Source organism: Falco cherrug, chromosome 6, assembly GCF_023634085.1.
Source record: "Falco cherrug isolate bFalChe1 chromosome 6, bFalChe1.pri, whole genome shotgun sequence".
Classification (NCBI taxonomy): domain Eukaryota; kingdom Metazoa; phylum Chordata; class Aves; order Falconiformes; family Falconidae; genus Falco; species Falco cherrug.
Window position 1 is genome coordinate 53,349,173 of NC_073702.1, and position 27,804 is coordinate 53,376,976.

At 40.2% G+C, this 27,804-nt stretch overlaps 2 long non-coding RNA genes across 2 annotated transcripts; one reads left to right on the top strand and one right to left on the bottom strand.

The window, feature by feature from the left end:
- Positions 1–473: 473 nt before the first annotated feature.
- Positions 474–27,785, bottom strand: LOC129736414 (uncharacterized). Its single transcript, XR_008732982.1, has 3 exons — positions 27,649–27,785; positions 10,670–10,723; positions 474–5,697 (listed from the first exon to the last, which is right to left on the bottom strand). It is a non-coding gene; the product is annotated as an uncharacterized LOC129736414 (long non-coding RNA).
- Positions 20,827–27,804, top strand: LOC114016687 (uncharacterized). The gene is made up of 3 exons (XR_003561301.2): positions 20,827–20,908; positions 27,261–27,618; positions 27,696–27,804. It is a non-coding gene; the product is annotated as an uncharacterized LOC114016687 (long non-coding RNA).

The window sequence follows — 27,804 nt, forward strand, 5'->3', positions numbered from 1 at the left end:
ATCTCTTAGGTTTTCTTTAGGAAAAGGTAATGAGTGGAGTTTCTAAAATTTCTCAATTTAGTGGTAGCAGTAAGAGCTTGCTTCTGTTACTGATTTATTCACAGGAAATGGCTTTACAGCATAGCAACACACCACAGATAGGATAATTAGGTACTGTGTTTTGGGCACTCAGAGTAGGTTTTCCTCTAATATACCAAAAGAGGAATATTTTCAACAAAATGTTTCAGAAGCTTTCTACATCTCTTAACATCCGGAATAATAAACTGTCTTGCTACCTTTGCATAATCTGCAACTCCCCAGTATCTGCAGGAAATCCACAAGAAAAACCTCACTTACGCACATATTCACCACAGCAAAATCACGTGGTCAGCAAGGTGAAAATAACAGTCAAAGACCGATGCAGCTGGAATACATTTGAAACATAAAAAGACATAAAAAACCCACCTAGTCCTCAGCATTATTTTATAGAGAGAGAGTTACATTTTATTGTATTACATTACAAACACAAATAAAATCTACACACACAAACGCACCATTAAAATATTCATGTATAAAAAATACAAGAAATTTACAAATATTTTAATGAGATTTTTTTAATTGTTAAAATATAAAATGTGTAGGCATATCTACTAGAAGGACACAAATGCCCACTGAGTCACTCTGTTTTTATAATCCTCTACGTCAATAGAAATCTGCACTGTTTCTAACTTGTCTACTTTGGAACCACTTGAAATTGATGTTTGACCTTTTGGGTTTAAAATCTACACATATATCAATATATATCCACAACTGCAAGATTTTTTAAAAGAAATCACTAGGCAGATTTCAAGAAAATTGGTGAGACCCTGTTTTAATATATGTCTATTAAGAGATATTTTGAGGCAAAAATGTTATTCCTGCAAGGAAATGTTACATTATGATTAGTTTGTCGAGTGCCACTGTACAATACCTCTGTCTTTACAATGTAAAATACTTATGTCAGAGCTTTAAAGCAGACACATTTACAAAAAGCATGTAGTTAATTTTAGAAAATGGCACACTAGCCCTTAGTTCTGAACAAAAATATATCACGGGACTAGGGAGGGGTGAACAACTACTGTCCAAACACAAGCCAAATATGACCCTTTTCTGGGGGCTGAAAAGATTACACTAAATTTGCTTGTTTGTTTTCTTTCAGTTTTATGCACTGTGGCACTTCCTAGATTCAGGCAGAAGGTTAGTTATCATACAGTGCTAAGAGAAAAGCTCTTCCTCTGCTACTGTATTTCTGGTCTACTGAGAAACAGGAAATACCAGCAGTCTCATGAGAGTGCCTGTTCTCTGAAGATCTCCAGCTCAAATGGGGATCATTACACAAACCCACCCGAGCCTGAAAACCTTTTGAAACTGGCCTATTTCTAAGTGGGACACAAAAAATCCTAGGAGAATTCCGTAGCTTCATCACTTGAAGACAGACATAAATACAAAGTGAAACAATACTGTTTATCTGGCATGGCTACAACAACCATTAACTATTGATAAACATTGAATGGAAACCTTTCCAACAGCAGATGCTTAGTGAAAGACAAAGAGTGATCCTTTCTCTGAAAGGATTTTGGCAATCTGGTAAGGGATCTTCTGAGACAGAAGGCATATTTGGGCCATTATGTTTACTGGCAATATGAATCTATCCTACGTATACTTTTAAATTTAATTTTGAAAACAATCATATTTTTGGACTCAAGATCTTGGGGTGATGAGTCTGACAACTGTGCATTGTGTGAAAAAGTGCTTTCTTTTTTTGCTTTTAGAGTTCCTGTGTCACAAAGCACATAATCGTTTCTTACTTGCCTTCTCCGTGATTATATTATGCTTTTTTCTCTCGACCCACCTCTGGTCTTTTTCCACACCAATGAGGTCTCTCTTAATCTATTAACTCATCATAGAATCATGGAATGGTTTGGGCTGCAAGGGACCTTGAAGATCATCTAGTTCCAACCCTCCTGCCATAGGCAGAGACACCTTCCACTAGACCAAGTTGCCCAAAGCCCCATCCAGCCTGGCCTTGGAAACTTCCAGGGACAGGGCATCTACAACTTCTTTGGGCAACCCCTTCCAGTGCCTCACCAACCTCACAGTGAAGAACTTCTTCCTTACATCTAACCTAAATCTACCTTCTTTCAGCTTGAAGCCATTAGCCCTTGTCCTATCACTACATGAAAAGTCCCTCTCCAGCTTTCCTGTAGGCCCCCTTTGGGTACTGGAAGGGTGCTGTAACTCTCCCCGGAACCTGCTCTCCTCCAGGCTGAACAACCCCAACTCTCTCGGCCTGTCTTCATAGAAGAGGTGCTCCAGCCCTCTGATCATCTTCATGTCCATCCTCTGGGCTTGTTCCAACAGGTCCATGTCCTCCTTATGTTGGGGTCCCCAGAGCTGGACGCAGCACTCCAGGTGGGGTCTCAGAAGAGTGGACTAGAGGGGGAGAATCGCCTCCCTTGGTCTGCTGGCCACTCCTGTTGATGCAGCCCAGCATATATTTGGCTTCCTGGGCTGCAAGCGCACGTTGCCAGGTCATGCTGAGCTTCTCACCAACCAACACCCTTAAGCCTTTCTCCTCAGGTCTGCTCTCAATACATTGTCCACCTAGCCTGTATTTGTGCTTGGGATAAAACTCCCTCAGTTCCATACTCCCGACTAGTATTTTTGTACTTTATATCCTAATATTTACTTTCTGGAATGAGGTAACCAGAACTGCACTTAATGTTCAAGATGTGAACATATCTTGGATTTATTCAGTGGTGTAATGACTGTTTATTTTGCTCTCCGTTCCCTTCCTCATTCTTTTCATGGTTTTGTCTGGTAATATGTGATCTGATGTTTTCAGAGGCCTGCCCAAGGAGTCCAAGATGTCTTTCCTTAAAAGTAACAGCTCATTTCAAGCCCATTGCTTTGCAGACATAGTTAAGGTGTGTGGCCCCTCACCCTTGTACATTATCAGTATTGACACTCAAGCATCATCTTTTTACCCACTTACTAAAGATTATAAATTCCTTTGGCAATTAGCCCTGCTTTTGGCCACCCTGAACAATTTTTGATTATTGGAAAATTTCTTCATATCCTTGTTCCACCACTTTTTTCAGTCTCTTTATGAATAGCTGAACACATTTCCCAGCACATTCCCTTGTGAGACTCCAATGGAAAACTCCCACCACCGTGAAAACTTACTCAACTTTTTACCAGTAATTTATCCTTGAAAGGATATTTTTTTCTTTTCTCCTGCAGAAGTTTGGCCTATTCACAAACTATTGTGAACACTTTATGAAAATTTTTTGGAAAGCCAAGTATGCTTGACTCCCTAGACCACCCTCATCCACATGCTGTTGACTCTTTCTAAGAACCTCAGAGTGGCTTCCCTCTACAAAAACCACATTAAATTTTCATCTATGTATTTGGCTATTAGTTCAATTCATTATTATAATTTAAAGATTTGGATTGTAATGGAGTCAGACTTATATTCTGTAGGTTTCCAGAGCACCCATGGACTTCTAAAGTTTGATACCACATTTACCTCCTTCAGCTCCTCAAATACAGCGACTGCTACAACAGACGTGTTATGCACAGTTCTTAGTTCACTGTTTTCATAGCTGAGCTCTTTTGAAACTGCAGGGTGGCTCTGGTTATCTGATTATTCTTACTCGTTATTCAATAAAATGTTTTAATATTTTTTTAAATACTGTGACAAATTGGCATAAAAAATGAAGGAATATATTCTGCAGGTTTCCTATGTAATCCTACAGATGCCTGTACTATTATTCTACAGAACTGCATATTCCCATGGCTTCTTGATGGCACCCAAGCTAGGGACTGGATTTGGTATGGGTAGCTTAGTAAAACTGTTTTCTGAGACTGTAAAATGTGAACATGAAATCTCTCAGAAAAGCACCTAGGCTAGGTGTTAAGAGAACTATGTGTCTTTAAGAAAAAGACTCAGCTGAGCTTAAATCACTGACTAAAGAAGCTAGCACAAGTTGTGCAGTACTGCAGTAAAGCAGCAAGTACAGGCAAAGGTTTCTATTCTGTCCTCATGCCACTGTAAGTGAAAGAACTGCTAAGGATAGACAGCACTACCAGATTAATAGTTTTAAAGGCAGCTCCTTAACATTCTTAAGAGCTTTGTCACTGTGGCTGATTTTCAAACAATTTGATACAAATTTTTGTCAGCCATAAAGAGGTTTATCAGGAGAAACATAGAACATAGGAACCAAGATGCCAGATCAGAGAAGGGGTCAGACTAGCAACTATGATTATTATCCTTTTTGCAGTAGTGGTCGGTAGATCTGCTATAGATTCAAAGTAAACAATCACAGCAAAGTGCAAAAATTATATCTCTTCTTAACTTTCTAAATGTCATCTAGGTTTGGTTTTTTATATTCTCATTTTATGCTGTCTTGAATCCTCATTATTTCTAGACTCTTCTGCCTTGTGGAAATTGATATATTAAATTTCAATTGTGTGATTATTTTTAATCTATTTTAAACGTTCTACCTTAAAATTCCATTAGCATATTCTGGGGTTTGTATCATGAGAGAAGATACACATATATCTCACCACTTCTGTCTAAAATGTTTTCAAACTGATGAGCTTGCATGCTAAATTTCAATCAGTTATTATATATTTCATATGATTTTAATTGCACTCAGCTCATATTTTCTTAGCTCTGGTCAGAATGACACATGTCAATACCACAGAAATTTTGTTCTATAGCAACCTGTATTCCCCAGAGATATTAATGAGTATAAATAAGAAACCCTCTAAAAATTTCTACCTCAAGGTTTTAGGGTCCACAGTTTCAGATATTTTGGGCCAGATTTAGAAGAGTGTGGGATCTGGATTATGATTTTCAAATTAGATTTCTGAAATGTATACCGCTCTGCTTCCGTGTAGCACCTTTCCCTTCTCTCTACTCTTCCACTAGTCCATTTCCTTCATTCCTGTCTTGTTCATGTTCACATTTGACATTCTTTTTGCTCCAGAAGCATGCATTCAGATTTTTACAACCTACTGTTTTTCTGTCACTTATTAAAGTCCTAGACAAAAATACAACTCTGAAGACCTTTTTATAACACTCTTACAGATTGCCATTTTATCAGCATCATCTATCATCTTTGTAATGTCCCTGGTGCAAGACCGCAGCAGCACATAGTGCAGCCTGTAACAAATCCTGTCAGTCCTGATAAGGTCCTTTCAGCTGAAGACTACTCAGACTGTATTTAGACACAGTCACATCAGGCCTGCACACTCTCAATTTTCCCCTGGCCCCTGCAGGCTGTGGGGCTGCAGGCAGGCTTCCCCTGCCTGCTCTAGAATATTTCCTGCATACAGTTTTTCTGTACGTCCCCTGGGCCAGTCTTCCCAGGCCTTCCAGACAAGGGCTGACTGTGTACCCATCTTCCCTTCACCCTCTAGGGACTCTGGTGCTACAATTCATCCTTCAAGAACATGCGAGGTTGAGGCATTATCTGCATGCATCTCCTCCTTGTAGATAATTTTAAAATAAATTTTGGGCATGCTTCCAGGTGAGGTCATAGGACTCTCAGGAGACAAGAAATCCAATCCAAACCCACCCCGGATTCTGCCAAGGGTTTCTCCTCCAAATCATGGGATCTGTCTTCCATGCAGCATGCTTTCCTCTTGCTTGGTTGCTTCCTCAGTGAGTCCCTATTATAAAAAAAAAAAAAAAGTCATCTCTGGTTTTCTGCCTTTCCCAAGCTTTGTGCCTGAGACCTTCACTGAATATATCAACACAAGCTGTGACAGGCTTCTGCAGTTATGGCCTTAAGCATGACACCCTCTGCAGCTTGTCCACCTTCTACGTACGCAGTTGTTTGCAGGTGGTCTGTTGTCTGTGCCAGTTCATACAGGGAGGTATCTAACAGCCTGCTGCACCTTCACTGACTTTAGAATTGCATTTGGAGGTCCACTGTCCTTAATGACGAAACATACTGTCCTGAGGGCAACTACCAAAAGACTATATAGATAAAACCTTTCAGCCTCCCCTCCACCCATCCATTGCAGCCTGCCAGCAGTGCAGTTTTTAAGACTCAGCATTAGACTCATTTCTTTGTCTTCCTTTCTGGGGGATTTCCACATGCAAACTACCATCCCCAACAGAGCTCTTGGAGGAGACTGACTTCATAAAGGATGTGGCTATCTCATTGTTATGTCAGGATAACTCAAGTTTTTTCATCACTGTAGGCAGAACTGAACACAGAGGAGGCAGAGCAACACCCTAGGCTCCATACCCCAGCCTGTCACCAATCTACTAGTCCACTAGCAGTACAACCCCTCCAGCCCCTCTTTTCAGCTGCGAGAGGGTAGTGACAGGGACCAGGCAGAATGGGGCTGAGCAGGCACGTTGCAGGGCTACCAGCACCCATTAATGTGTTTTTTGCTTGAGCTGCTGAGTGAGAACCTTGTCTATGAGAACCGTTCTGCTGCTGTTAATACCACTTGAAAGTAACACGGTTTTAGAACTGAACTGCAACTGCAACCCAAGATGAGAATCCCTCTCAGTTTTTTATTTAAGGACATGATTTGGCCACTCCTCTTAGTCTACCTCTGCAGACACCAGCTCTATCTTGACCAAGCTATACCCACCCAGAGTTTCAACGTCCTCCCCATCTGCGCTTGAGGGACTGAAGCTTGTCTACACCTGACACAGGAGCCTGACAGCATCTGGCTGACTCCACACGCATTGAAATGTTCCATTACACAGTGACTCATGAACAGTAGTTCCCCAAATTGCAACAGTACTTCTTACAACAGATAAAATGTAAAAATCCAGAGCTAAAAGCAGCAAGAGAGTGAGGATGGTTTTGGTTATTTTATATAGTATACAAATGGTACTATACTGTGCATTATTAATACTGCAATGAACTGAGCAGTAGGCAAAATATGTGCTTAGGCAGAAAAGAGTAGGTTTGGGTATGAAAATAATCTTTATATCTGAAATTTTAATCCCTGGAACCCTATCCTAGAAGCTGAACAAAGCTAAGCACAGTGGCTCCATGTTTTGTTTTCCTGTATTTTTGTCTGTTGGCTTGTTTTTGTTTTGTTTTGTTTTGTTTTAAGTTGATAATATAACAGTAAAAGTTGGACAGCAAAGAAAAAATGTCTCTGTCTACAGACCCTCTCAACACTCCACGTTTGCCTCTGAGAATACCTATTTATCATCATCTTCTATATTACATTGAGATCAGGGGATGATAATGACAGAAGACTAGAAAAATGCAGGCAATATTATCTGTAATTTATTTGGTGGATAAAAGATAATCAGAAAAAAGACATATGAACTGCAGTTTCCTTATCTTTTGTACCTCAACCCACTTTCTGTCGGAAGGCTAAATTTTGTGGAAAGTGCATTAAAAGCAATTTTGCAAAAGGTCATAACTGCAACAACAGCTAGCATTTCCTAACTAACCTCGGGGACTCTTCAGTAAATTATAATATCCAGTAGACGACATCTCTCTATTAATAGATACAAAAAATGTTCTACTCTTCCTAACACATGTGTATTCCACATATGGAAGTAATTTCCTGTTACAGTATTATCTGGACTATGAAAAAGAGGACATTCACTTCCAGGAGGCCTGACTGACAACTTTTCTTGTGTTTTCCAGCCTGGATACATGATATGAAAGCTCTGCAGAACAGAGCTTTTATGTCCTTTTTATTATCCCTTTAATAGGAAAAGATTTGTAGCATGAGACATATCAGCATGGTCATACATGCATTTCTCTAGCAGGAGATAAACATTATTTTCCACTGCAACTACATATGTAACAGCCAATATTTTTATTTTATTTATTTTTTTTGTTAATGAATGACTGTACTTAATATGTGTACAGTCTTTAAGTTTTGTAAATACAATTACTCCAGTTTCCAACAAAGGTTAATCGATTAAACTGAGTTTATTTAAAGCAGAGTGTCAGTCAGAAATAGACTGGAGAATCTTGATATATCTCATGCTTCCATAACTTTAAATACTGTCACCCTTTAGGATCAGGTTGTGTCTGCTGTTTTCCTTGTGCTATAGTCTTTAAAAGAAACCAAAAACTGGAGTTTAATAAAATAAAGTAAGTTCACAGTATTATGCTTTCAGACTTAAGTATGTTGAAGAAAAAACACAGCCTTCCAGGAGGGAACTTAGTACAAGAGATAAGCTGGTTGAAAACAGTGTTATATTCACATTTAATAAAGATTTATTTAAACAGAATAAGGTACTTGAACGACTTAGTAAAAACACACACAGAATAAACGGTAACTATTCTGAGAAAAGAGAGGAGGTGGATAGTTCTGACCACGTCTCTGCTGCACTCCTTCTGGCCTGGCTGTATCTGTCAAGTGAGCAGTTTGCAATGCTACAGCTGCCCCAGATGCAGACACGCAGACAAACCTGGACCTGGGCTAGAAGATCATATTTGCCTGGAAGGAGGAGGAAAGCAGGACAGGGCACTGTGTGGAACAAAGCACTTCTGCTACTATAAGCTGTATTCACACATAGCGCTACTATCATGGCATGTAGCTGCAGTAAGTACACTAGCTAAGCGTGCCCAGTATGAACCTGGATGAGATCATGCTTGTGCTTAGAAGTGTGAACTCAATAGTGACAGTAAAGTGCCACATATACCCTTAAAAGAAGGATACAGTGTGGAAAGAAGGAAACAGAGAGATTTCTAGCTGTAAAGAAAGTGATTATATGCATTTAATCACCTAATGGTAAAGAGATTCAGAAAAAATTACAGGACTTCAATAGAGCACTATGGTCTCTTCTGTTAATATTCTTATGGATTATTAAATGGCATATAAATAGGAAAAAAGGTCATCAGGGAACTTTTAAAAATCAACAAACATGCTAAGTCAAGGACACACTGTCTATAACACTAATTACAAGCAGGCTGTATCACATTCTTTCTCATAAATGTGCACATTACAGAGCCAAATTTAGGTTAATTGTGAAGTTGGAGGCAAATGCAAAAGCATTTCTGTTGCTGAGAAATGTTTCCCTTTATTAAAAGAAAAAAAAAATAGAAGACAAAAAAAGAAGAGAAAAAAAGAAGCATCTCTGGAGGTTCACTGCTAGCTTAGTTTCTGGTTTGTGTCAACTTGTTTATATCAGCTGCTGATTTGCGTCACTGGCTTGGCTTTGTGGTTGTATCTGGGGCCTGACGGACACCCTAGTGCATTAAGAAATTCACCACAACAGTACAGCATGTTAAGATCAGATAGCACAACCTAATGTTGTTTTCTTAAGCACACACAACCACACACAAACCTACTAAAAAAATTACTGGAGGCAGCTAAGAGAGACAGACTATAGGTTTGATGGAAACCAGGTTTAAATTCAGATAATGAGAAAAATGTCCATGTAGCACCAAAAAAGTGCATGGCAAATATTTTTAAGGGTACCAAAAAGTTGTACATATATTTTTAAAAGGGTTTGTATTTCTAGGAATCAAGATGCCTTACACCTCTTCACTTCCTCTAAGTTTTTAGTACAAGCATCTTCCTTGTGTTGTGCAGGGAAATTTTTTACTGCGAGATGTAAAACATTATTTTAGATATGGCTTTAATTAGCTTCTTGGAAATTATAACAAATCCTGAATATTTACATTTCAATATTTGATGTGATCATTCGGGATACTGAGCACAACATAACTTAGATGCTTTGCTTAAAACACATGTATTTTTATAACATATTTACAGTATATAGGGTGCCCATACAGAAATCAACATTACATTTTAAGCTTTGTGCCCATGATAAGATGACACATGTTCAACATACAGAAATGCCTAACGAAAAAGCCTGTCTAAGTAGGCACTTCAGAAAGGAGTAAAAGGTCTTGTGTGATGCCTTCTTGCTTTTCTAGATGTATATAGCTGAAAATACCAGGCAGAAACAACCACACTTCTGAAAACAGACTTCAATAAAGCTTCAATTTTCTGTCCAAGCTTCCAAAACTAAACCTTACAATCCTTTCCTGTTTTGTAACAGTTCATAGAAGGTCTAGTGAATAAATGGAGAGAATACATGTCTACAATCTTAACAGAGATATTTCATAAGAGAAAATAAAATGTTCTCAAAACCATGTTTGCTTTATGCAAACTTCCTTTAAGAAACACTGAAAGGAGTTCTAAGAGCCTCAATACATTCCATGAACATGTTCCTGAAATAAAACATGGATTTTCTGTTTTAAAATTACAAATTTGATCAAATTTGTGTTGAGATATTAAAATGTCTTTCAAGATAAACATTACAGTTGAACTGTTTTGATCAATCCAGTTTACTTCTCTTTTTCTTTCTGAGAATTTCAAAATATTTGGCTGCTGCCCAATTTGAAATGAAGTCAGATTTTGAAGTTACAAATTCTTAAGTAAAGAAGAATGATTATCCCCTAAGTTGTTCTGATAATACACCGTTATTTTAGACGGAGGAGTTGAAGTGCTAAAGATTAAACAATGAGTCCAGGAAGGTCCACCAAAGCAAAAAAGCTTAGAAAGAAAAATAATCCAATTTATAAGCAATGGGTCCAGGAATAATCCAGGAAAAAGCACATCCCTAGTCTGCATAGTCTATAGCTGGTTTTCAGAAGTATATGTTTCATTTCAGCAGAACATGGTAACAGCTTACCTGCATCTTCTTTTTCTTGGTCCTCATCAGGAGAAACAGAAATGGTGCTGTTGCCTGCACAGAAAATGGAAGTGGAGGTCACAAGAGATGCTATAGCAGCTTTACACTTCCCAAAAGAGTCTACAATGCAGGAGTAACTCCTTTACTAGTAATTATAATTTCATGGGGGAGGTGTGCAGTGTTGCCCCTGAAGTATAAAAGCTGACCTCCGTATCTGTCCAAAAACACATTCTCATTCCCATCCTAAGGATCTCCCCTCTTTTCCCCCTCTCCTATGTGTTAATATTAAAAGCAAGCACCATATGGCATCCCAGCTGAAAGGTATTAACCTACAATCATCACTCTCAATGGATACTGAGAGCTTCAAGAGGAGCCAGAACGTATGGTGTCAGAGAAACGTATCATTGGCAGCTTGGTTTGCTGTGTTTGACCTGCGTTTTGAAGTAAATAGCAGATTCTGTGCAGGGTTGTTATTTACTTTCAGCAGTATAATGAAAAAGCAAATAGTAGAGACAATTTTCATTGGGTCTTTTTATTACTAATTCCTGTTAAAACACAGTTGGAGAAGCAAAGGAGTTTTGATATCGTTCAACACGTTTTGTAAACATTTCCACATCCCTGTCTATATCAGGACTCCTCAGCTCTGGAACTGGGAGCTTCCAAAAACATTGTGAAGTGTTAACACAGCTGGTGGAGTCCACCACACCAGCTGGAAGAGGCACACTGAGGATCTGGTGAGTATGAGTGAGCCAGAAAACTGAGCTGGAGTAGCTCTGCGGTTTCAGGGCGTTAAGGTACTCGGGTCCTGCTGGCTCCAGCTAAGGAGGGAAGGGCCCAGCTACAAAGGAATAATAAGGAGCAGTTTGCCCATAGCCTAGAGCATGAAGACCGTACTGAGGATACCAGCACTCCCTGGATGCCCAACTCCAGCATGGGGAGGATGGGAAGAAGAACACAGAAGGGATCAGCAATGGTCTCTGGTGGCAATGTCACTGGGTCTGTGCACCAAAGAGCACCATCACCTTATCAATGTGGGAGCAACTTCCCTTGAGGGCTTCTCTGCTCCACCACTACAATAAGTCAGGGGTTTTGCCTTCCCCGTGTTCTCAGTTCTCTTTTGCTTCTCATTCAGCCATCCCAGAGAGTTTCACTGGTTCCTAAATTCTGTCCTTTCAGGCCTCCTTAAAAATAGCAGAAGGGCCCTGAAGTATGCCATTATGACAGTCAGAGAAACTTGGAAATGAGAGTTTGCAAAAATATTTACTATGTGAACTCCCTTCTGCCTGTCTTCATAGGAACTGAACTAAGTGACCAAGGGGGAAATTTGAAACCAAAGCTCCTAACTGAACCCACAATTAAATAGAAAATCAACATGCCCTGAAATGACAACTGCAAAGCTATGTCAAAAGCACAAGTCTTCACTGTCTTTATAGCTTTACAGTCATGTTTTCCAGTTTTTGTAAGTGTGTACTAATTGGATAAGAAACACAGGAAGAGGACTTTCGGGTGTTTTGCTGACAGCTTATACTACTGTTTAGTTGAGAGGTTTGACTAACTGCTTATTGTCAGTTCTGACTGTTAGTCATTTACTTTGATGTAGCAAAGTTGGAAAATCAGAAGCTAAGTCAGGCCTTTAGTCCAACAATACTCTCTAGCTGAGATCATAAGAATACGCAATTTTGGCTGTAATACTTACATTTTATTTCTTCAGCCATTTCAGTATCAGGAGGGAAATATTTTATTGTAGAAAGAAGGTGTATATGATTTTTTTTAAGAAAATAGACAAGTAACCACTTCTGAAAGAAACAACTGTGAATTTAAAAGTGTACATAATATTGTTTGAATCTTTTCACCTAGTTTTTCACACTCCTACTTGATTTTATATAACTGACATGATAAGAATGATGCCAAGGTTGAGGCAGAGTTAGCAGAGTTAGATAATGTGATAGACATGGTATTGAATTGCAACTATTTCCTTCAAAAATTCTATGCTTAGCTACAGATTTATATACCAATAAATAGACCCATTTGTTCCCAAGGTCATTCCCCACCCCCCCAACACTATTTATAAGGTGTACAGACAACCTGTCTGTCATGGTTTAACCCCTGCTGGGAGCTCAGCCCCAGCCGCTCGCTCACTCCCTCCTCATGGCATCGGGGAGAGAATCAGAAAGGCAAAAGTGAGAAAATTCATGGGCTGAGATAAAGACAGTTTAATAGGTAAAGCCAAAGCCGTGCACGCAAGCAAAGCAAAACAAGGAATTGATTCACCACTTCCCATGGGCAGGCAGGTGTTCAGCCATCCCCAGGACAGCAGGGCTCCGTCAGTGTTACTTGGGAAGACAAACGCCATCACTCTGAATGTCGTCCATCCCCCCCCCCCCTTCCTCCTTATTCCTCCAGCTTCATATGCTGAGCATGACGCCATACGGTATGGGATACCCCCTTGGTCAGCTGGGGCCAGCTGCCCCAGCTGTGCCCCCTCCCCACCTCTTGTGCACCCCCAGCCTCCTCGCTGGTGGGGTGGGGTGAGGAGCAGGAAAGGCCCTGGCTGAGTAAGCACTGCTCAGCAACAACTGAAAACATTTCTGCATTATCAATGCTGTTTCCAGCAAAAACCCAAACCACAGCCCCATACCAGCTACTATGAAGAAAATTAACTCTACCTGAGCCAAATCCAGTGCACTGACTTTCCCTGCATGCTGCACCAGCTGGTTTAAAAGGAAGAGAGACATCCCACACCCACTGTGCTTCTCAGTCTCAGAACTAGAAAACTGTTATATAGTCCCTGGGAGAGAGTTAGAAGGATGGTTCTGAACGTACATATAGACAAAATATCTTAAAGAAGAACCATAGATGGCCATCTTTCTCCCATGAGTACCTGTTTATAAGTATTTTTACACAGTGTATGCCTATGAAAGACACCTAAAAAAATGATCCTGGACTTCAAGAATGATCCTGGACTTTGAAGCTGAATAGGATGTCTTGTGAAGACAGACCTCAGGGATGGAGATATTTTGCAGAGAGGTCAGTCACGGTCACTTCAAGGCTAATAGAAAAGGCCTTGATGGTTATTACAGGCATACTAAAATATAAGTAACTTTTTTATGTTGATGTAGCTATCCCATCTTTCTGCCGCTACTGTGAAAAGGGGAGATACTTTTTAAACATCTTGACCTATCAACATAAAAAGTTGAAAGCTTGCCTACCAACAAAGTTACAGAGGGAAAGCTTGGTCATGACAGGCTGTAACTTAGAAAATAATTATATATTCATCTGATCAATCTTCTGACTCAAGTGACATTGAAGACGACCTCAGGAAGAAGCTCAGAATGGGTCTGAACTGTGTATTTGTCCTGAAAAATACATAAATAGAGATCTGCATGACGGACAGCATTTCTTATTAAGGCCTTGGGAAGCTGCATTCATCAGCAGATGAAAGAAAGATTACGTAACTGCTCTCACAGTGAGGTCTCTCTTCTCATGCTGAAGCTTTATGGTATCACATTGGGCCTGCCCAAAGGTTGAAGCCAAGAGACACTTCCAAACACCACTTCAAATAGCAGGACGTGTACTACAGTGTTCAATGAAGTTTGAAGTGTTGAGGAGGACAGCCTTTGCCAACAGCAAAATAACATCTTGATGACATTTGTGCAGTTGCATCCTGTAAACAATGCCAGATAATAAAGCACCTTACATGGCAAAAAGGGTCAAGTCTTTCAATATGCATAACTACACCAACACCAACAAAAAGAATCAAGAGTATTAGACTGATGCCAACATGTGCATTGCCAATCCTGACTTCTCTGGTGATATTTCTGTAATGTAAATCATTCTCAAGTAAGCGTACTTCAGGCTCAGGAAGTACAGTCCATGGAGTTTTGCTCTACCATGACAGACACAGTTACAGCAATGTAAGAGAAAGTCATTCTTGGCCCAATAGAGTCACTGCCTGGCACCAGTGAAAGCTGCTGTGATGATACCTGAAAGCCCACTTCAGTGGTTGCAGGCACATGGACTGTCCATAAGAAGGAATATTAGGCATTGTTCAGAAGAGACTCCTGAGGCTAAACACTGCAAGTAGAATCAGATAGCTTTGGAGGGAACTAACAAAACTGTCACCCCCCAAAAAAATGAATGATAGAAATTTAAATGGTCATATTTAAAAGGCTGAGGAGATTAAAAAATATGGAGTATTTGCTCTGCCTTTCCAAAGAGTGGAAAGTGGGGAAGAGCTTGTGGGCATGCCTTATCAAACAAAAAGTTCTCTCACAGCAAATGTTTGGCAATATGTACAGGGACAGTGTGAATGTAGATGAGAGAGGGGGAATATGAAGGGAAATACGGTCTTGCTAAACAGCCTGCCAAAGACCCGGCTTTCTGTAGGAATATTTGTCCAAAATTTCATGTTTTTAAGCTGTTGCAAATCAGAAAGAACACAGTTTTGTGACAAATATGTAAACAGGTCAGTATGACACTCATCGTATGAATGGATAACTCATTTTAAGACAGAGTCAAAAGCTGTAATGGAGTTATTGCTCAATTTCTGGGTTTAACTGGTGCCAGTATCAAAGAATGAAAACACAGTTTAATACAGTACAATATCCAACTACTGGCTTGGTGACCACTTCAGGTCAAAGATTCAGTCTGCTTTCCCCCTGCAGTTTAGCAGAACACAGGTTTGAGGCTCAGAAGAGCGTAATTCTTTTCCTCAGTCTGCCAAGCTGACCTTCAACAAATCACCTCAGTGTGCCACAATTTCCCTATGAATTAAATAAAAGACAATGCTTGTGATTCTTAGCAAAGTACTTTCAAAGCAACTGAATCAAAGTTCTAGGAACTGTTCAAGTGCCATTACTTGTTCATGTTTATTTGAATACACCACTTGGCATGTTAATATTATTAAGCCCATTATTTCTGTGTAAACACATATGTGCTTTCACCCAATTGTAAATTTAATGAATACACTCATGTAACTTACACCACAGTTGTCTTTCTGACAACTTTTTGAAACTCCTGGATGATGCAAAGCAGGGCTGCTCTCCCCCATCACTGTTTTTCAAACAATCTGTATTTCTCAATTTAATCTTCATTTACACTAGTTTCCCTAAAACAGAGGAAAGGGTTTTAACCGACAAATACTGGTGAAGTTAGAAGATGCCCTTTCACCCATCCCTCTCACATCCCTGCTGGAAGACTTGGTAAATTGGAACAGACATGCACTTTTCAACTATTGCTGTGCACAATTCATCAACTCAGAGCAAATTCCCCCTCCCTGCTGTTAAAGCCAGGACTCCAGGCTGAATCTGAATAGCTAATACCTTCATGCCTTGTTCTGTTAACTCTGCAACAAGATGTTAAGGGAAAGCTAAGGCACAACATGTTAATACTCTAGAGTTCATCAGTGAGTTTACTGGCTCATTATTCTCTAAATTCATTTGATCATAGGATATTTGTATTATGACAGGATAACAGGCTGGAATGGACCTCAGGAGATTTCTGATCCAACTTGCTGCTCAAAACAGGATCAGCTATGAGATCAGACAAGGTTTCTCAGGGCTTTATGTGTTCTGGCTATGGAGAATGCACAGCCCCACTGGGCAAATTGTTACAATGTTTGATTGTCCTCATGGTAAAAATTTTTTTCCTTACATCCAGTCTGAACCACTCTTGCTTCAGCTTATGCTTGCTGTCTTCTGCCCTCCACCATGCAGCACTGTGAAACAGACTGGCTCCATTTTCTCGATAATGTAGTCGTGGCTAGGGCAAGGCTGCTGTTAGGTCTCCCCAAAGCTTTCTCTCTTGTAGACTGAACAAGCCCAGTTCCTCCAGTCTCCCCTTGCAAATCAGGTGCTCTAGTCTCTTGACCATCTTGGTTGTCCTCTGCTGAACTCACTCCAGTTTATCAGTATCTTTCCTAAAATGGAGGAGCTTGAACTGGACACAGCCTTCCAGTTGCCTCCTGAGTAGAGACCTCGTGAGTACTGAGCAAAGGGGAACTTTTGATCCTGTTAGTATAGCTCAGGAAGCTGTTGGGTTTTTTTATTGCCAGAGTACGCTGCTGGCTCACGTTCAGCTTGCAGTCTGACAGGACTCCCATGCCCTTTTTTGCAGAGCCCTTTCACCATTTCTGTCTAGCAGTTCCTACTGTCCAAAGCAAGTCTTATGCTCATAAAAGCCAAATTCCTGTCAACGACATCAGCTGTGCAACCAGACTTTGACCTGTGGAATCTGTCTGCTCCTCCCCAGGCCTTTCCTCTGCACTGGCAGGACTCAATGGAACACCACCTGAGCCTCCATGCCTTTGACCCTCATTCCCAAAGCCATCCAGTCACTCCTGATAAGCTTAAGGTTCCTGCCCCAGATGTATTAATACTGCCAATGTAATTAAGCAGCAAGAGAAATAGTGCAAAGGTCAGACAAGCCTTGGCAGTTTCTTTGCAACGCGCTGGGTCTGAGTCCCCAGCAAGTCCCAGACCTCCCTAAACAGCAAGTAAGATCAGGAAATCTGGCCTTCTGTACCCCCAGAGGTGAGTCCCACACAACTACCATTTGTGACTTCCTCTTGGTGCTAATGCATGGCTCATTAGGTGGCTCTGTTGCCTCTCCAGGGATGGATTTCTCTCCCTTACCTGCTACCAGCACACTGAACCAGTTCTGCAGCTGCAGATCTGCCATCCTCCTCTTGCCAGGAGTCATAAGCCACCTGTCTTTCCCTGTCTGGGACTCTCCATTTGCCCCACAACTGACCATGGTCTCTGGCTGCCCTCCCTCTGTGCAGTTACAGGTTCAGGCTTTTGCCTCTGCAGGATCTCTATGAAGATGCTGACAACACATTTTTTAGGTTCCCTTATCCTGTGCAGTTTGCACCCTTTCGCCCACAGCTCCTTATCTTGGCAAAATATCTGCTCGTCTAGTGTACACCTCCTGCAAGCAAGGACACCATCTTCTCCTGCTCCTGCCTTTGGGAAACGCACCAGATACTCTCTGCAGCCTGAGATCTGGAAAGGTGTATCCTCTCACTGGAGATGTGACTTGAATAGCAGCCCCTGCTGTGCCAGGAGTAGTTGCTCCATTTGGCGCTGGGAACTGTGCTCTGTGGTGCAACACTACTGTTGATGAGTCCCACATGGCCTTCAGCAGATTTCTGGCCCCCTTCCATGGGCCTTTCTGAGCAAACTGCTGCTTCTGAGAGCTGTGCCCTGGGACTGTTAATACTAGCTGAATGGGTACTTGACCCTCCCTAATCAGGATCAGCCTTCCCCAGCAGTACAGCATGGGTCTGAGGACGCCAGAAAAAAAAGTCTCAGAAGATCCAGAAACAAGTCCCAGAGCTACTCAGCAAGCAGTGAGCACTGGCAGAGAACAGGAGACAGAGAAGCACTCCAGCTCCCCAGCATGTGCCCAAACCCATGAATTGCTACTTGTCCCTCTTCATTGCTCCTAGTCACTGTGTTCCCTAAAGAACGCTGCTGCTCCAGGATTAGGGTGGCTCCACTGTGAGGTCCCTTCGCATGAGGCTAGGAGGCCACTTGAACATGTCCTGACACCAATTCAGTGTGCTTGTGAACTCAGTCCCACTGCGTGCATTGCCCTCACAGCAGTTAGGAGCCCGACACAGGAGATAGCCGCTCCAGGATGAGACTCTCCCCACACACCCCCTGCCTGTGCCCCTTCTTGCAAGACAAGGCTGCCAGAGCACCCCTAAAGCACTGGCCAGTTGCGGAAGCCATCACCACTCAGCTGCATCACTCCACAGCAACTGAAAACCCACCACAGGCACATCCTCTGTACCCCCGAGAGTCTTCTCATGAGACTCTAAGACTGTTCGAACACCTTCTGAGCAGGTGTCACTCAGCTCATCACTGCGGCTGCTGTCACATATGCCTGCCACTGGCATCACCCTTGTAACATCCAAAAGTCAATAGGATTCCTGGAGAAGTCATCACTTAATTTTTAAGACAGATTCATATTTTCTACTTTCCAACAGCAGTTGGTTTTAAAGAGGCTACGTGGTTTCCTTAGCATCTCAGGCATTTCATTCTTAAACTCCTCAGACCCTTTGGGTGGAGAGTATAACGGTTTAGACATTGACGACATTAATAATTAATATTTATTAATAATTAATGAAATAATTTTTAATAAAATAATTAATAATTGGTTTATTCCAGTACTTAATTTTGGATGCTTCACTCATGGATGAACGTTTTATCTTACTTAAATGAAAAGTGGAAAGACAGTCCCTTAAATGTCATTTTTCCTTCGTCTGGACTTAAAAAAATCTCAGCCACCAAACAAAAAACTATGTTATAAAAGCAGAGAAGTTACACATATAAGGTCACGTCATGTCCTTCAATTGCACATACTGCTCCCACTGAAACGAAAAGGTTGCATGCACACTGAAGGGTAGGCTTTAGGTTAAAAGACTGATATCCTGTTTAGACTAAGACAGTGATAGGGTAAAAATGTGACCAAATATTTTTCTTGTATCTTTTTACAGTATCCACGTAATTCTCTGGGCAGAAGGGTCAAAACAAAATAAAACTCAACATTTCAAAGCTCTTCATAGGCTAATAAAATAAAATAAATGCCAAAACTCATAAGTTGTAACAAACTACTATGAGATGGAGAAAATATCGGTAAGAAAAATATTTCTAATCCAGAATACCAAATAGACTCTCACAGATGGCTATGAGGAAAAAAGAGTTTAAATACAAGAAGAATGTGCTTTAAAATAAAGTAGAATAATAAACGGACATTTAATAATAAAGCAAGGCCTAAGATTAACTAAACCATGCCATGTGAAAGGTTATGAAAAGACTGTGAAGGAAGAACAGTCTTTGACAGGGGCATGTGCAGTTCTCATTGCTATTGATAGAATTTGTACGCATATATCGGAGACAATGCGGTTCATTGTATATAGCAGAATTCACAAATAATGAGAAAAGCTCCAGAAAAATGAGGAGCAATGATTTACCATTATCATTCCTTCAGCCCTCTGACTTCCCTGGTAGGCACTGCCTTATCCAGTTTACATGGGACTGAAGATCTGTGTGATGAGTGCACTCATATTCTTTGCATACCACCAGGAGGCAGGTTGGGTATCATGAACTGCCCATGACAGACAAAACTATTGCCATCACGTCCTCTCGGGTTTCAGAATTAATTGAAGGATTTGCATAAAGTGTACTTTCTTAAAACGAGGAGGGGTCTCCCAGACAACAGAAGCTGTGAGTATCTGCTATCTACTTCTTGCCAGTAAAGGATTATAAACTTCAACTTAAACACCCAACGGTTTTGAACACAGCATTCTGACATATTATGTCCAAAGCAAAGCATTTGGGGATTTTAGTGGGGTTTCAGTTCTTTCAGAAATGGGTACATTCTTGACATTTTGTCCTAATGTGTGATGAAAAATATTTCCAAATCTTGAAATTTTTCACAGAACTGAAATTAGGTTTGCCAGCTTGCAGTAGTTAGCACTACAGCCATTTCAAAGGAAAATGCAACTATTTACCGTAAGTATGGATGAGAACACGTATTTTAGGACACAAAGGGCCAAAGTAAATTTAAGCTGTTGTTTTTAACAACAAACAAATATTTCTGTAGTCACAGGGAGTAAGCCCGGGGGGGCTGGACACTGTTTGCACATACAGAGCTCAGAAGTGCACCCTGATGCAGTGCTTGGAATCACTTCTGCTTGTAGGTTCATTGCTCAAGGGAAGGAAGGAAGGAGCTCTGTGAATGCCTGTGACATCTTACATCTCTAACGTCACTACCACATAAAGCAAAAACCTTTGCCCTGCAGCATACAAGAGGTTTCTCAAAACCCCAGTGGGTAAGACCCATTTTTCTATGGCAGCTGAGCTGCTTGTTGCATTTAGGGAGATTCTTGGGGCAATGCCACACGCAGCTGTTAGAAATGTTTCTACTTAGCAACTGCATCAACTCTTTTGAGCCTGTCAGCACCACAGCAGTTACATACTTTCTGTCTCCTGCAGCACACCTTCATCAAGCTAGCTCACACGCCAACACACAGCTTTGGCTCAGGAGAATGAGGCAATGCCTTTGTCAGGACCCCACGTGCCCTAATAGGACCTTGGTTGGCCTTCCTGAGGATGCCACCCACACCCTCTGCCCATCGGATCAGGAGCCCCATTTAAGCTCAGGCTGCAGCAGGTGACCTGGGCTGTCTCTGGCTAACCCTCTCCCTTCTTCCCTCCCTGAAGGTGTCAGATGGTAAGTGTTTTAACTGCATAGTACCCTATATTTTGTATATTTACTCTTAGAGTTGCTTATTAAGTCAACCTGAAATAATTCACTGTTAAACTACAAAAGAAAACCCCCTAGAAAATAGCAGCCTTGTAATGCATCACACTCTATCAGCCTTTTAGGACGATTTTGTCAAGAAGCAAGTTATGTATTCAGTAATACATTAGTGCTGATAAAGGTCAGGATGTCAACAGAGACATAAATTGAGTAACACAGCACCATGAGATTTCAGTGCCATCCACCAAGTTTTCCTAGTTTGTGACATGTAAAGTTTCTTAGTAAGTCAGCATATTAGCATTAGTACTGCAAGAGGTCATTTGATGCTGCTATCATGTCTGGCTATTAAAAGCACATTACAAAATATTAATGGCCAACATTTTCATTCACCTAGTGATACTTCTTCTGCACATAGCGCTACTTAGAAGATGACAAAACTTACTCTTTTTATTAAAAAGTAACATTAGTAATGTTTTTAAAGTAACCTGATCTATTTGGGGTCCTGAGAATGGAGCAGAACAGCTTATGTGCAGGAGAAAAAATATGAGGCAAAATACTTCATTGCTGTCAATTCCCCCCCTCCACCAAAAGCATTGAAAATAAGTAGTACTAATAACTAAAAATCCCAATTCAAGTATCAGTGTACCTTTTTCTTCTTCAGTTCCTAAGTTACAATTGTATAATTGCTATGGATAGAAAGTCATGACTAATCTCACGGTTCTGAAGCTCGACTTGCAAGTATCACTTGGCACAAAAGATAACCTCCAATTTTCCTTCTGCATCAGTTATTTTTCACATTAGCAACTCAGAGTAAGGGATATAGCTTCAAGCTGTAAAATCTAGTTCTAGCTGTACATAGATAAAATTTAGCACCTGCTTGTCAAATTTGAGAATGAAATTTTGCAGAAAAGCCACTTTGCAACTTATGACAACAAAATAGGGGGTAAGTATTAACAGCATGCATCCTTAGCTGCTTCTGTTTACTTTAAATGGGCAATGATATAGTTCAGTTAACAAAAATGTATTCCAGCTAACCTATTGTGGTATGAAGTAATTTTGCTTTATTTGCAGTATTGGAAGTAAGAGTTCTATTGTATTACAGAAATGCCAAGAGTTAGTCTACCTTTACTCACGCAGATCAGTACACAGTTTCTTAAGAACAACAAATCCCAAACACTACATGAATTTTTTTCTAAAAGTCAGATTTAGAATGCAGCTGAAAACATTCTTCCCAGTGAAGCGCAGGGCTGAAAAGCTGGGCCTGCTGGCGGATGCTGGAAGACTGGGCAGGAGACTGGAGCTGGCAAGTGGGCACAGCTCATCTGGCATAGCACATGGGCTGCTGGCCCAGTTAGGGCCAAGGCTCAGGTCTGATCGTGTCAGGTTTGGAGCTGAGGACAGCAGGGACTGAAGACCTATGTTTATCCTGGAAATTGCAGGGACTCTGGTGCTGACGCAAGCAGCAGCGATGAAAGATTCACAGCAGATTATTGGGCATCTGGTGGTCACTGGGCTGTAGTTAGCTAAAATGAGTGTTATGTTTAGGATTTAAGGCGGCAGAGCTGTAGGAGTTTGCTTTGCACTCTGTGAGGCTAAGAGAAGTAGTGTAAGAACTTGCTGAGGCAAGGGTGACTGGGCCCAGCTTAGCATTGGATGGCAAGGATTGTCACTGGTTTGAATTAATTTTAAGGTTACGATTTGGTAGAGTAAGGGCTGGAAGTTAGTTTTTGCAATGGATCCTTTACAGCCTAGGGTGATATCTGACGCTGGGAACATGGGAAATGCTGAGCTGCTTACAGAAGTTCTAGGGCAGTGTAGATCCTGTGGTTATGGTCAATTCTCATACTGGAGTGAGCTGACATTTCAACAGCATTGTGTACTAGAATCTCATCCCTGCCTTGCTGGGAGACAGCATTTGCCTGCCCTTGGGTTGGGAAGTATTAGTGGGTCTTACAGTGTAAACAGTACTTAATTTTGCAAGACCTACAGCAGTAGAAAATAGCTAATGCTGGGAGAAACAATGCCTTATCATAGGGCAATTCTGGGCTGCTTCGCTATTATTAAATCTAGGAAAAAACAGTTAAATCATTTGCATAGGGGTCACAATTCACACAAATACTTGGACTGGCAATGACAACAAGTTACAAGTCTTTTAACTTACATTTGTTAAAAAACACTCAATAGCTTTGCCATCACTGTCATAATCGTCATCTTCCCGCCTTCATCTTAGAAAAACTGTTTGGCTTCATGATGCCAGTATATTAACATCCGTAAGTGAATACAAGAAGGCACAATTTTTCTATGCTAGGGAGTTCTGAGTGGCAAAATGACATGTTACTTATGTAGATTTTTTCATATCTCCACTCAGTGTGTCCAGCTATTAACATCTTCATCTAATTTAACAATGCCTTTGCTCTTGTAGTATCTAGCACTGCCTTAAAAAAATGCGCTTGATGAAGCCAGACAACTGGCTTATCCCCATTTTTGTAATTTCAGAACATCTGACTGTGCTCATTGCATGAGGGTGTTTCAGAAGACAGATAATACTACAGCTATCACATGCATCTGTGCAAATGCTGATCATATTTTATGTCTTAGTCAAAAAAGGATTTTATAAGTCTCTGTAGCGGTTTTCCCATTTTCTTTTAATAACAAAACTGAAAGTTAATCTTTGCCTTTCAATCACTAGAACTGCAAAGCTGTCCAAATACAAAGACCATGGGAGCAAATACCTCACTAGTGCATCTCAGGAGACAGAGAATCTGTTTATAACATTTTTGTAAAATCAAACAATAGATGAGCTTGCACCTGCTTAATTTACTCTTCAAGCAGTATAGTGAAACTCAAAGATTTAAGCAGCTGAACAGTTTTATGACAGGTAATTGACAGTAATAATAATACTGTCAACTGGTAAGTACTATGCCCACAAGTATCTCAAGCAAGGAAGTCTACTGAAATACTTACAAACAGGTGATTTATTAATATTTAAATAGGTACATCATTTCATTACATAAGCATGGTAATAAAGTCCTTTGTGTTTCGATTTGTTGCAAACTGGTAGCTCAGAAGTCATTTTTAACTGAAGAGAAAAAAAAAAAAAGAAAACCAGGAAAATAATGATTCTTTTTTGCCCTGTTTAAGCAAGTATGGCCTCAAATGTGGAATATGACTTCCTTTTTAATGATCCACCACATATTTAAATTGAACACCTAGTTATACAGCAAGACTATTAATAATGAATTTATTAAAGTGTGTCAAGAGTCAATGTTTCACAATGTAAAGTAAAATTTTCAGCATGAAATTAAAGCTTTTTTAAATAACACTATACAAAGTACCCAACAGGTATTGCAGATTTCAAATATTAGTTGTATCATAGTCAACTACTTTAATGTCAAATAATTAAGTCTACAAAAAGTTAAAAATGTGCAGCAGTTTCTTGTAAGTCAAGACCTTGCTTGTAACCCATTAAAAAAAAAAAAAAGTGCAAGGTGACAAAACTGATATGGCAAATGTAATGCATAACTGCAGCAGGCAGGATAGTATTGGATTGATTCACTACTGCTCATTAGTTGTCAGTATCAACTAAGACCCAGTCCCACCTCATATTCAAAGTGTGTAGAAACAAAGTCATTATGACTATTTAAAAGCTGAAAATACTTATCTTTGTGTTAAATGTGCAGTGCTTTCCCCAGGCTGCTAGGTTTCCTTGGGTTGCCCCAGAAAAAAAGGAGGGGAAAAAAAACCCACAGAAACAAACAGCCCAAGACCCCAAAAAATCCCACAGAAAATCAGCCAGCTTTCATCACCTTGTAAATTCTCTATACAGTATTTTACTTTCTGTTTTTCTGTGTAGAAGTCCATCATAAGGCACTTTAAAGGTAAGAACAAAGTTTCACTTAAACTTCTTTCCAACTTTTCTATTCTTTGGAAAGCTGATAAGTGGAAATACAATAAACATGAGAAAATGGGACACAAATTTATTCAGGAGCTTACTAAACTGATCAACACACTTTTGTTCAGAAAATAATAATGTAGCACTCAGTGAGAAGGGTTGTCATTGAAACAAAAACTGGATGCATATGAAGCAACTTTTTAAATTTGTAAAAAGGTGGTAATCCTTTTTGTTTGATTGCCACACATGGAAGTTGGAAATATTTTTTTTAAACAGAAAGACATTATACTTTTAATTATTGCTCATACAGAACTCTAGGTACACAAGAGATGCAATGTTGTTTTCTTAATGTAGATTATTTGCCTACTCCTTTTGAAAAGGAGCATTTCTTTTAAGATTTTTTTTGTTTCCATTCAGAACATGACATTCAGATAAAATCTGTTTGTTTTAAAAGAAAAATTGTTTAGTTTTCTTTTACCAGTGCGTTATGCATTTCAGTACTAGATAGAGCTGTACAAAGTTGTCAAAGTCAAAATAAAATCCTTGGCCTCATTCCCTCGAGAAAAGGAATGTGTACAAGATCCAAGATGAGAACAAAGCTCTATAAACAGTAAATTTAAGCATATTTTACTCTGTTTCTGTTCAAAACTGTAGCAGTTCTGAACAGAGACCACATAAGAAATACTGGCTTTGCATACTCCTCACCCAAGAGGAAACTTGGTATCTTTACGGATTAATATTTTTGTGAACATGTAGCTCAGTTCACACCCCTGTTTGTGTTGCATGCCAAATCTGAAAGGCGAGGTTTCTGCAACAGAACTGCAAGGGACACAGTTTGTGTGTTCCTTATGTATGGAGAGACAGTGAACTACCAGCAAAATGTTCCCTCTCTACTGCCAAGGGCATCTTAACTAAGGAGATGTTACAATGGTTCAGGTGAAAACTCCCCTAGTCTCCCCAACACCAGGTGAACATTGAAACTAGGACCAAATGAAAATTTTTCTTCCTTCTGTTAGTCTACTCTTAGACCTTTCCACTCCTCAGTGAGGTCCTGAGCTTCTCATAAACAATACTCATACAGCAACAACACCCACTCTGCTAATATCTAGACCTTTCCTAGCCTCAGAGAAATCTACGTGAATACCCCAATTTCTCCTTTTGGAAAGCAATCGCTCCTTCCCTGCTTGCTGAGGAAAGTTTGTGTTCTCTAGTCTGTACAATGCCATTCTTCCCAAGGAAAAGTGAGCATATTCCTCCTATGAAGTATGTAATCTCAAACTCTTTTGTATATGTTATCCAAATACATAAATGGTCCTTATCTTGATTCCACCATAAACATTCTTTTCACCAAGAACATTTTTGAAAGCTCATAGACAGTGGAAGTAGTCCAATAGTACAAGACCAAAAAATATTTATTTTTTTAAAAAATGAACACTTACTGTGTTCTGATTTTGGAGATCTGTCTTTTGATTAGGTTGTTTTGTTGGGGGGTTTTTTGCCTAAGTTCCCTTGTCCCTGAAGAATGAATGTCCGTAATAGTTCATTAACTTGCCAGCTTTGCACAGAGTATCAACAGGACAGTCTAAGGCAATCCCTGAATATCAGATCGTCTCTCCCTAGATTACATTACAAAGAATATATTATTACGTTTGGAGAAAAATAGAAAGAGAAATGAAAAATTACACCATGTCCTTTGGATGCACGGTTTGGAATGTCTCTGCTCTGCTTAGTTGGCAGAACCAAGACTTGAAACTAGTGGACAGCTTCTGCAGTGGTTGAAATTGTGAACCAGTTCTTAGAAGAGCTGCACCCCCAGGCATGGCCTTCCTAAGCAAGAACTGCTATCTGAAAGAGGAGTAAGAAATCCCACCTGAATACATACCTCCTGTAATTTTTAATCTTAGTAGTTATTTTAATAGACATAAATTTCAACTTCTCTGCTATGAGATGCAGTTTGTTGCTAAAAAGCAGCCTGTTGATGGATAGTTCTAGAAAGACTCAATACTTCATTAATCAACAAAGAAACACATTCTTATAGTGGCTCTTCTGTGTGAAATGAGCATGACAGGTAATTTTTTAGAACTTGTGCACACAAGCTCATTTCACGACATAATTTTTCTGTATTATATACCTTTAAGGACTAGTTATTGTATAATAATTGCATGATAATTGAGAATGCACTTTTCTATTGGCTTTAACAACCACATGTGATCATGAATGAGAAAATGATGGGGGTAACTATATGCTTGTATTAGGTGCATCTAAATCACAGCTAGTTTTATTTGAAATATGACAGCTTAGCAAAGAAGAAAATTTTGGCTTCTTCTACAAGAGTTCACAATTCTGTATATGCCAAACATATGGGCCCCAAACCAAACTTGTCCCCAAGTTCATTCTACTCTTCTCTGTCTCCCCTCTGCTTTCTCTAAGCTATCAACATAGAGCACTTCCAACTCCTACACCAAGAGGAAAAAGAAAAATTAAGAAAACAATGCTATCAGCCACAGGTTAAGAAAATAAGCAGAACTCCCTCAAGCAGCTGGACTTTCTGCTTCTCCCTTTCTGGCTTTGAAACCAGTCCAGGGTCCTGAAGTGGTAAGGAGAGAGCATGGCTTGTCTCCCAAGGCAGTGCTACCACCACAGAGATGTCCAGAAGCGTGGCCAGGGCCACAGATGCTCTTTCAAGCAGCTCAGGAAGACGGTGGAACAGGCATCACAGTTTTAGCTGTTCAAGGTCCCTTCCAACCCAAACCATTCCGTGATTCTATGATCAAATCAACATATGAAGGTAAGAGGCCATTAGATTTTATCCACATACCTGTACATAAATCTTAGACTTCAGTAAAATGTTTCCATTCTCCACAGATTAAGCTGTTATGTCCCATGCAAAAACAAGGCTTTGGTTCTCAGTAGTGACAGACGCTGGCCAAGCCAAGATGAAAGATGTCGGCAGTCAAACCATGCCAGTAACTAC